We start from the raw sequence: 12,404 nt of genomic DNA, 5'->3' as shown, positions 1-12,404 counted from the left end.
TATGGACTACACAACTCGATCAGGGCAATCTACATAGACTTCTGTAAAGCCTTTGATTCAGTGGTACACAACAAACTACTCCTAAAACTAAAATCTTATGGTATCTCTGGACAACTGCGTAACTGGATAGAAGCATTCCTGTCAAACAGACAACAAATGGTCAAAATTGGGCATGTCCTATCAAATTCTGTACCTGTCAATAGTGGTGTCCCCCAAGGCAGTGTTCTAGGACCAACTCTCTTCATACTCTACATAAATGATCATATTAAGAGCATACTCTACATAAATGATCATATTAAGAGCAACTGCGTTCTGTGATCATATTAAGAGCAACTACATTCTTTTCACTGATGATGTAAAGCTGTTCAATACCACAGACAATACTGCTACCCTTCAAAAAGATCTTGACTATGTATCAGAATGGTCAAACAAATGGCAACTTCAAATCTCAACAAATAAATGCTCTGTCTTACATATTGGCAAAAAAAATCAGAAAAGCTGAATAGTCAAGATCTTGTTGATGATCCAAGCTCTGTAAAGGACCTTGGAATACTCATCTCTAATGATCTAAGTGCTAGAGCCCACTGTAACTACATAGCCAAAAAGGCATTAAGAGTTGTTAACCTAATCCTATGTAGCTTTTTCTCTGGTAATATCACACTACTAACTAGAGCATACAAAACATTTGCTAGACCAATACTCGAATACAGCTCATCAGTCTGGAACCCACATTATGTATCTGATATTAGCACAGTTGAGCAAGTCCAGAAATATTTTACAAGAAGAGTTCTCCACTCCTCTACTCATTGCAGAATACCTTATGCCACCAGACTTGAAATTCTAGACCTAGAAAACCTTGAATTACGCCGTCTTCGTTCTGATCTAAGTATGGTATATAAAATCGTACATTGCAATGTCCTACCTGTCAATGAATACTTCAGCTTCAACCATAACAACACAAGAGCACACAATAGATAGAAACTCAAGGTTAACCGCACCAAACTTGATTGCAGGAAATACGACTTCAGCAACAGGGTGGTCAATGTCTGGAATACTCTATCTGAATCTGAAGTTTCTTTCCCAAACCCCAAAAACTTTAACCTTAGACTGTCTACTATTGACCTCACCCCTTTCCTAAGAGGTCTGTAGGGGGCGTGCATAAGCGCACCAATGTGCCTACCGTCCCTGTCCTATTGTTTCTTTTATTTTTCTTATATGTACCCATTTCATGTATTCATTATATACTTATACCTATTATCTTGTAAGCAATTGACAAATCAAATAAATAAATAAATAAATAAAAATAAACTGGGGAATACACAGTGGCTCATCTAAAATAACATTTGTCATCATCAGTGGTGCCTTATTTTACTTTATACTGGAAGAAGTGGCCAATTTCAAAGCCAAACAGTGGATATAAATTTTATATCAAAAGCAACAATATACTTAATTTATACTTAATTGGTAGGAAAATGCAGGATGGCAGCTTTTAATTTTGAGTCTGTCAGATATAGTGGTTGAGGTGATGGCCTAGAAACTAGGAGACCTTGAGTTCTACTCCCACCCTTAGCCATGAAAAGTAGCTGGGTGACTTTGGGCCTGTCATTGTCTCTGACTAACCTACCCCACATATAATTGTGTGGAAAATAGGAGGAAGGAGTACTGTGTATATTTCCCACCTTCGGTTAAGTAATAAAGGTGGGATTTTAAAAAATCCAAGTACTGGTTTTATTGGGAAATAGTCTGAATGATTTGTTTTACAAATAAAGATTAAATCCTTTTATCACATTGCTTATGTTTACCAACTAAACATTGGCACAAAAATTGGCAAAGAGTTGTCTTTGGGCACTATACAAGTTTGATAAAATAATTAGGAAGGTCTAGACCACATCTATTTTCATTCCCACTTTATTTTTGCTTTGCATGATTTTGCTTTGTTTTAGACAGTGTTCTGATTTATTTGTTACACTTTCAGGTTTTTTTTTTGAGATTCTATCTTGTCCAGAATCCTTGGGATTGGAGTGTATACATACATGCATACACATAAGTCCTTATATGTGATCCTTTCTAAAGCTATTTTGTCTTTCCCATTCCAAGAAACAGTTATGTTACATATTCTTGTCACAGAACTGGACTCTGTTCATCTGATGAAGTGGCTTGTGATCTATGAAATTGTAGGGTATAATAAATCAAAGGTGCTATAAGATTATTCATTCCAGTGAGTTTTCAGAATGGAAAATTCAATCTTTTGTCCCACCTAATAAAAGGGTGGGCTAACCTGAATGGGAGACAAGAAGTGTCTTCCAAGCTATCTGTAATAAATCCTATGGCTTTGTAATTCTCCTAAATGTCTGATAAGAAAAAAGAATCTGCTGGAATGGTAATGCTTTGTGTGTATGTCTCATATCAGTTCCAATCCTTGATGCTATGGATATGAAAGCCAGCTACAGACAGAGAAAAAGAATTAAACTCTCACCACATTCCTCCCATCCTCTTTATTCATTTTATCACAACCATTTGTTGTTACCATTTTAATAACATACTAGGCAAGCAATATCATTTGTTTTAACTCTTTGCAATTAAAAGATAATGGCATAAGTGTGCCACATAAATGGTATCTGATATGCTAATTCAAGAAGAAAGAATTGAGTTTTCAGAAAAACTCATCAGCACGTGATTTCCCTTTGTGCATTTTTCTTCATCTCCTTTATGCATTAGTTTCACAGATTAATTACTGTAGAAGATTTCTCTTTTAGCCCTGTATTTGCAGAATAAAATCTCATATTTGGCTTCTAATGAAAAATGCTTTCCATGTAACTTTCTTTTATATAAAATTATAGCAATATGTCTAGGTTTATTAGATTTCATTCACAAACTCTGCCAGTAGTTCTCATTTAGAAGTACAATATGACATTGTTCATAGCCCCTACTAACAATTTGGTAATACTTGCTATTTGATTATGTGTCTCCTCCTGGATACTCAGCAATAAACATAAAAGATTATCATTTACATTTGGATGAGATTTGCTCCAAATAATGTTTCTTAAGGATATGTAAAATAAAGATTGGGAGCAAATTGAGATAAAATCAGTAGCTTACATGATAGGATTTTTAAATCCCTCAGAAACACACTTCTAATTTGTACCATCATGTGCAGAATTAATATAAAATATGATGTTCGTGGCATCTTTTAATGTGCAATATGAGGAAAAAGACATTTTCCAATGCAATATGACATTTGCATTAGCAGGATTGTTTTTATAGTATTTTATACTAAATAAAATGCATTTTATAAAACAAAAATCTATTTCCTTTGTTGTCTTTTTGGGATATTTGGAAGATATTAGAAGCAACACTATTAGTTTCTAGTCTCTTACTATATTAAATTCTGTGTTTTTCTATTGTAATTATATATTTGGGGCATTCTTTTAAATATGTTATTTTTGTAGAAGCTAGGAAATGTCTTTGCTAGCTAATGGCTCTACTATTCTTCTTTTATGTGTGAATGTTTTGCCATCTTTTATTTTTTTTTACTTTTATTAGCATACATTTATAGGCTGCTGAACCTAATGTTAGGGATAACATGGTTACCTAACTTAGTTTGGGTAAAATAATATATAGAGACTATGATTGTGTGTATCACTTTAAATGCAGACCATGTATTTTGGGTGCGGTTGTAAAATCACCATAAGAGGGAGCAAGAGAGCTCACTGTTTGCTGGCTTTTACTGGATTGCTGACAATGATGGATTAATGGTGATAACTGCATTTTTTCCCTGCTATTGCTGAACGAAGAAAAGAGGTTTGATTTTATTCATATCTCTACTGCAAAAAGAGATATATTACTGGACTGACTATTTGTGAGTTTACTGACCTCTTTTTCGACACTGGACTTTGCTAATGAATAATCCCGGACGGACTGAACTTAGTGTATGATATATGGACTGTTTGACTATGCTAACAATCTTACTGGAATAAACTATTTAACTAGCACGTTGTATCTGTTTTACTGAGTGTAAACTACAACAACGTTTATCTCACATATCTGCCTGCCTGCCTGACTACCGTTGCATGTTCTGCTAGGGTGTATATTCCTAACACCTGTTATGATTCATGCAAAATACAAAACACGTGTCCAGAGCAAATGACCATCATTTCACAAATCAAACAACCCAAGAGGAACCCATCAGCTACTTTTGCCCAAGTCTGGGAAAAGAGCCAAGCCTTAAGGTCTTCTCTAAGTATAGTCAGGGTATGGGTCTTATCTATTGGAGTGGAGGATGTCATTCCAAAGGGTAGAGAGGGAAGGGGCTATAAAGGGCTATAAGAGGCTACAAGAGGGAAGGCCAGATGGCATTTAGAGGAATACTATGGTCAATGGTATTACCAAGAGATCAAGCAGGACCACAAGAATTGCACTCTACATGGAGCTCCCTTTGAAAATCACCTGGAAAATTATACTGAGTACAAAAACAGCAGCTGAAATAGTGGTGGAATTATTTATTTTTATTTATTTATTTATTTTTATTTTATTTATTATTTTTATGCCAGCTATCTCACTGCTACAGTGACTTAGGGAAGCTTATAATATAATAAAAAGGTAAAAAAAAGGTAATACGATTAAAATTAAGAGGATTGAATAGGGAGCTAAAAACCAAAGGCCATCCTGCATTATAGTGCATCCTTTATCAAGGCAGAGCCAGGTTTTCAATTAGCCACCAAGCACATTATGTTTGAGGCCCTATGTGGGTTACTAGAAGCGTTATGGTTTCAATCAACATAAACTCCATGTCTCCCCTTCTCCCAACAGCCGAATCGGTATGCTCTTGAGACAAGCTTTTGGTAATCCTCCACTTTTTTTTTTCCACGGTTGATGCTCTAAGATAGTCTACCCTTGGAATTCAGACCTCCCAATCCTTTATAGCTTTCTAGAAGCTTACTGAAGATGGCATTTTCTGAAGAATATTTGGTTTAGTAGTTTGTTATATTATGTTCATTTCTCTTAAAGCCATTTATATTAGTTAATTGTTGATATTGTACTTAGTTTTGTTACAATCTTTTTAAAATAAAATAATAGGAATAAAAAAATAAAACTAATTGTAAAATATTGTCCATTCTCCTTATTATATTTTAAATAAATTTATACCCATCATGTGATTGGAAGAGATAAAGAAATGAAAGCAAGGTAACAGTTCAATTTTGTTTTGCTTCATTTAAGTTTTTTCTCAATTCCCTTCTCTTGTTAATTTGCAACATGCTTCTCAAACCATCTACAGATTATCTCATTTGAAAATAACGTGCATGTTTTGTATTATTCCCATTGTGATACTGCATTGATACTATGCATTTCAGCTGTGGAGATACCCCTTCCAACTTGACGTTCTTAACATATGTTTTAGTTAACATATGTTCCTGCAAAATGTTGTTATTGTTTTTTTCATGCATATGCAGCTTTCAGCTTGGAAAAAAATGTTAAAGATTCAAAACATATTTCCTGAATGAAAGCTTATAGAAATAATTGAATCAATTTAATGGAAGTTAATTTTGAGTAAGCATACATAGGAATAACATGAAACTGCAATGATAAACATAGGTAGGATAAATTAATTGAAATGGACACTGTGACTTTGCTTTAAGTACATAGGAAGGAATTGCCTAAGGAAATAGAAAGTAAAATTATTCTATAGTGTTTAATAATGAATATCAACTACTGTTTATATATTTCAGAAAAAATACACCTAAATATAATCCGAATTACAGATTTTGGTTGCAATAATATGTTACATCCTGTATTTATTTTGGCCTAAATAATAAAAGTAATTGTCGTTTCATTTCATTCTTCTCTAGTGTCATTTCCCCCCCTCTCTCTGCTTCCTCAACTATATATATCTGTTTAACTATCTAAATTTATTACTATTGAAAAAGGGGTTCAAATTTACTAGATTTAAATTCACCTGATGAACTGTGTGATAGAATGATGATAGACTTAATAAGTCTTTCAATTTATCTAGCACATTTTTTAAATAGTGTTTAATGTGCTGTAAAACTTTTTTGTTATTAAGAAAAAGGGGTTTGGCTTCAAAAAAGGATTGTAAAAATAAATAAGTAAAAAGTGACTATATAGCAAAACTACACATGACTTGTACTTAATGAGATAAATACAATTAAATGCTAATTAGAAAACAGAAGCAAGCTGTAATAAAACACTGTCACTGTCACTAATCTATAATTCTGAAATATAGGGATAGAGGCTATAACAAAAAAAATATTCTAATTAAAAGTGAAATCCAAAAGAGTTAAACATATTTGGAGAGTAACTTCCCCCTCTCTAAATAAACCCCAAAGTGAAGCCCAGACACCTAATGAAAGAATTCTAAAATAGTCTTTTGCCTTCTAACACCTAACTACATTTTACATCATTGTTTTATCTGTTCATCTTTTCTTCTTTAATTAATACTAACTGATAACCCGGCGTTGCCCAGGTATTTATTTATTCCAATCCTGTATTAGACAGGAAAAGGAATGAACTATATCCATAGTGTCAAACCTCCAGGAGCAAGAATAAATAAATGTATTCATCCCCCCCCCTCTCTCTTTCTGTCTCTGGGCTCACCAGGTGCCACAGTCCATCACGCAGGCTGGGAAGGGCGCACCTGAACGGGGGGGGAGGGCAGCAGCAACTGGGTGTGATGGGTGAACTGCTCAATAAACTCATGCAGGGAGACATAGAGCATGCCCAGGCAGCAGATGCGGCCAGGAGGATGGCCTCGCTCAGGTGCAGGAACGGAGGCAGCTCTGGGGACACCTGCAGGGGAGGAGGAGGAAGCCCATGGGGGGAGAGAGGGCCACCCCCTCACCCCACCACTGTGCCCACTTGCAGGCCACCATCCAAGAAGAGGTCACCCAGGTAGCCGCCAACACCAGCAGCAGCTCGTGGATCATAGAGCCATGGATCATAAGCCTCTCTTTGCAGGAGCCCCAATGATGCCCCCAGCCTCCTTAGGGCAGAGCCGGATCCAGGCGCTAGATCAGGCCCCCTGAGAACCCCACTGTGTGCCGAGGAGCCCAGCCGAAGCCCATTGAAGAGCCTGGACTCTGGTGACAGATGGGGTCCTTCAGGAACTTAGCTTGGCAGCCTGTTTAGTAGCTCCAGATCCTCCCTCCGACTGTCTTGTCAGAACTGCCTTGGGTTTTGCATGCATGAACATTGGTTGCTTGGAGGGGGGTTGGGGGCCAGTTAGAGGAGCACCGAGATGCCAAAATGGCTTCAGGAGAGGCTGGCCGATGTGACAAGTGGCTGGGAAAAGGGGCGAGCTGCGAGGTGGGGTTGGGCTGGGTGATTTAGCCAGTTCGCCAAACTGCACACAGACAGACAGACAGACAGACACACACACACTCACACACACACACACACACACACACACACACACACCAAGGGGTGTTAGGGGTGTCTTACCCCCATAGTATTTGTTTCCAGAGAGTAAGTTATCTGTGTACCATGTTTGGTTCAAATTGCTCAGGGTGTTCCAGAGTTATGCTGCAACATACACACACACACACACACACACACACATCCATTTTTATAGATAGATAGATAGATAGATAGATAGATAGATAGATTCAAGCATCATCTGTTTATTTCTTTATGGAAAAGCTATTACAAAGGACGAAAATCACAACAAAAGGTAACTAGCTGAGACAGAGGCCTGTCTGTCTGCCTACTGTAGAATCTCAAACCTCAATGATCAAATACATGAATATAATTGTGTTAGTAATCATATTGAATAAAGGCGTTTCAAAAGATTCAAGCTCGTTTTTTCTTGAATTATACAAACTACATCCACAATAGAAGTAGATTGTCACCTTTGGAAGAAAAGGAAAAATTTAATCAGCAAAATAATTACAATGCCATCACTCTTTTTCAGGGCATCTTTGACATTGTTAAAATATACAATATTTGTAAGCTTTATTATCCTTTTCTGTTCTCTAGCTAATTTGAGGACAAGGCAAGTTTTTAAAAAGGAAAGATTGTTTATCAATTAAATTAAAGCAAAGGCTAATAAAAAAATCACACTAAGAGGAAATATTTAACACATGTGGGTTTATTTATAATATATTTCCATCTGCAGTTATTCAGATGTAAGTTCCATTGTATTTAGCTTCGAAATAACTGAACATAATAGTTGAGGTTTTGAAATAAGCTTATTGAAACAAGTGGACGTATTTTTGAACAGACAAATATGCAGTTGCTTTCTAGTTTCCTGTATGCTACTATTTCATAAAAGTTAGGCTCATTTGAACATAATTAAAAATAGATATGAATCACTTTTATCCTTTGTATACCCATTATTCTTTCTTCACTTATAGTAATTACTTTAGACAACAATGAATTATTCTGGTAAATAGCTAGGTAACTGCAACATTAACTTTCACCTCTGCATGAAGATACAGAGCATCTATCATCTTGAAATACTTCATATCCTATCAACTCTGTACAGAAGACATTTAACCTTTCAGAAAATGGGATGCAGAAGCTGTTTAAAGTGTTCAATGGCATCACACAGCAATTTTAGTGCAGATGAAGAGAATGCTATGTTGGCGGTTTAAAATACATAATAATAGGTCATGGGAAAGTATCTATCACTTTTTGATATTGCAAAACTGTGCCTGAGTTCAAGCAATGTTTTCTAAAGTATGAATACTTCAATGAAGAACAAAGGTCTAATGCATATACAACTATCAATCTTTTCCTTAGTCATTAATATGAATTCTCATTATAAAGCTTTACTTTACTCAATCCTAATAATGTTTGCTTGAAATGAGATCCTGCTTAATTCAAAGAAGCATATTCCCAGTAGTGCATTTAGGTAGGTTTGACACAAGAAAAAGGTGAATTAGGAAAACTAGAAAACTAGAATTAGAATTGTTCAACTTCTTGAATACAGTTTTTGGTTATTTGCACTTATCTGCTGGTGCTTACATGGATACTTCTGGTTTTCTTAGGAAAAGTATGGAGGGAGTATATTATTTCAATTTTCTATAATGCTTTTCCAACTTTTTAGTCTAGTCTATAACTCTGGAATTTCAGGTTTCCAATTTAGCAAAATCGACCCAATTTCTCATCTGCTGTCCTCCAAGACTTCCACTTTGGTTTGCAGTTCTAGGTTATCTTGCTCTGAGGGGAGTTTTAGCATGATTTGAGATGCCAATGACTGGCTGATTTCTGGCAGAAGCACACTTGTCACTAGTCCTTATTATGTCTTGACTAAAACTCAGTACCTCCATGCCAAACTTCAAAATATCAAGGGGAGTCAGGATCAGAGGTGGTATTCAGTAGGTTCTGACCAGTTCTGGAGAACCGGTAGTGGAAATTTTGAGTAGTTCAGAGAACCTTTGACTGGAGATTTTTCAGTATCCTTCCCTTGCCACGCCCACCAAGCCATGCCCACAGAAACAGTAGTAAAAAAAATTTGAATCCCACCACTGGTCAGGATACCCCTATCTTGAGCTAGCCCAAGGTCATCAACAAGTGCAACAAAAGCCATCTCTGTATTTGAAAGGCGGACAATGCCCAGGTCTGACTCGTGACTGGAAGGGGTCCAGACAATCTGTTTCCTCCAAGGTCTCTGAAGCTAGAAACCAATCACCTTCTCAACACCCTTCTCTAAAAAGGGAAGGTAGACAAATTGGACAAAAACTTGTCCAAACTGAATAGATTTAATGATCTCTTAGAAGAGAAGATGCCCTTTCAGAGGCAAAAGCACTATACAGTACTGTATAAAGTTTTGTTCACCACATTATAAAAAAGATGTTGAGACTCTAGAAAAAGTACAGAGAAGAGCAACCAGGATGATTAGGGGACTGGAGACTAAAACATATGAAGTTACAGGAACTGGGCTTGGCTAGTCTAGTGAAGAGAAGGATCAGGGGAGACATGATAGCAATCTCCCAATATTTGAGGGGCTGCCACAGAGAGGAAGGGGTCAAGCACCTGTAGGCCAGACAAGGAATAATGGATGGAAACTGAACAAGGAGAGATTTAACCTGGAAATAAGGAGAAACTTTTAACTATTAGCTAACTATTAACCAATGGAACAGCTTGCCCTCGGAAGTTGTGAGAGCGCCATCACTTGAGACTTTCAAGAAGAGATTGGACTGCCATTTATCAGAAACAGTGTAGGGTCTCCCACTTGGGTGGGGGGTTGGACTAGATGACCTATAAGGTCCCTTCCACCTCTGATTATCTGTTATCGGTTATTCCTTTTCAAAAAGGCATTTACTTTATGCATCTATCCACATGTTTTTGCCCTTGTAGTCTTGACCAGCCAGGAGGGGCATGGATCTAATACATAGATGGCTGCCCCTACAGCTACAAGAATCTTGTTCACTTCTTCAAGAATAATAGGCTTGAACTCTTCCCAAAGGAGGAGAGATTGTGCCTCTGTTTCCTATGCCTTTGTCACCTCCATAGCTGGAGGTGACTCCCAAGCTGGAATCCAACTCCCAGCAGATCTGAATGATTTTATCTACCAGACAGTGAGAAAAGTCTTCGTAGTGATCCCACAGAAGGCCATTTTACCTCCTAACCCAGAAAGGACTGGCTCTTCCGAGGGTCCATTAGATGCCTACAGTGGGCCACTGAATAGGGTTAGGGTTTCAAATTAATGGATAGTTATTAGGTAAGAACAATAATTTACTCAAGACTGATTAGAATCTCAGTAGATAAACAGCAGGTGTGGAAAGTAATGAAAAGAGACCTTGCTTAGTTTTCTTTTCAATAGGAACACATACGAGACAAGTAAATATCTGATCCATGCATACTTTGGAGAGACAAGCCAGGTTCCTCAGCCAGTGCCAAGGCCAGAATTTCAAGGCTTTTTTATATATATGCATAAAACATACCTGAGCAGCAGATCAGATAGTTGTTTCCAACATAGAAACATGGATCAGGAATGCCTTGTAAATCAGGCTGCAGCCAGCTGTTTTAATTTAATTTAATTTAATTAATCTTTAAGATCGTTACTCCCTTACTTGACAAGAAGCCTTACTGAGCAGCTGCTCTGATCTCTGCTTTGAGGCTGCACTACATCATCTGATCCAGCTATTCTCATGGGGCTGATGAGTTCTGGCTTAATGTCTCCAGAGGGTAACAATCCATTGTTTCAGATTCAGATTCAAAGTCAGAGTCTGAGTCCTGGGCAGTGACATTGCTTCTTCCTAAAGCTGAGAGAAGACACTGCTTGTGTTCTTCCTAAGGCTGACAGAAAGTGAACAGCCCAAGGTTGCCCAATTGATTTTCTTGTGTAAGGCAGGCTTAGACTTCAGGATTCCCCACTTCTGCTCTAGCACTTTAAAGACTAAATTATCTGTGTCTCATTTTATCCTTACAGTTGTATTTATTACTGATTGTAAGCTACTTATTAAAAAAAAAAAAAACCTCCTGCCAATATTAACTGGAAGTGACCACTCAAGAAGAAAGGAAACCGCACCTCCTTCTTTCAATCATCATAGTCAACCAAGAAGAATATACTTAGAACATAGAATAACAGAGTTGGAAGGGACCTTGGAAGTCATCTAGTCCAACCCCCTGCTCAAGCAGGAGCAAATATTAGCTTCTACCTGGGATCGAACTCACTGCCTCCTGATTGTGAGGTGAGAGCTCCACCTCTACTGTACAATAATCCACAACAGAACCACTTAGTGACCATTCAAAGTCAAAATGTTGCTGAAAAAGGTGACTTGTGACTAATCCTCACACACTAAAGGCCTCATGATCAAATTTTGGCATCCTTGGCAACTAGTGGGATATTTACAGTTGCAGTGTATACTGGACTCCTGTGATTTCCATTTGTGACCTTCCCAGGGGACATCCAACAAACAAAGTCAATGAAGTTTCACTTAATAACTGTGTGATTCACTTAACAAAATTATAAAATTGGCCCTGACTCATTTAACATCCACATTGCTTCACAACAGAAGTTCCTGTCCTCATTAGGGCCTTAAGTCAAAGACTGGCTGTGCCATAGTCAACATTACTGAAAGTCTCTCTTCAATGACCAGAAAGATTGCATTCTCTCCATCCAGGTCCATAAAAGGTCATCTACAAGAATGACTAACACTATTCCACAGTTCCATGACTTGGTTTGAAGCTCATCTGGAAAAGATTTCTTCTAGGATTCTCTGCAACATTTGCCCCACAATTTTCTCCGGAATCTTTCTTAAAAGGGGGAGATTGGAAACCTATTGTCCAACACAATCAGATTGAAATATAGCCTCTTCAGACATAATTGCCTGTTCTGAGACTGACAGAATCACCCCTTGCTGAGAGAAGTGTTAACCACCACAAGAATCTAAATATTCTGTTTTCTCCCTGAATCTCTGAAGGAGCCAAGTGGGACATGGATC

The sequence above is a fragment of the Notechis scutatus genome, chromosome 2 (genome assembly GCF_049901735.1).
Source record: "Notechis scutatus isolate UNSWTSFEM ecotype Mainland chromosome 2, rNotScu1.2, whole genome shotgun sequence".
Taxonomy (NCBI): Eukaryota; Metazoa; Chordata; class Lepidosauria; order Squamata; family Elapidae; genus Notechis; species Notechis scutatus.
The sequence above is the reverse complement of the archived record's forward strand: the minus strand, read 5'-3'. Positions refer to the sequence as shown.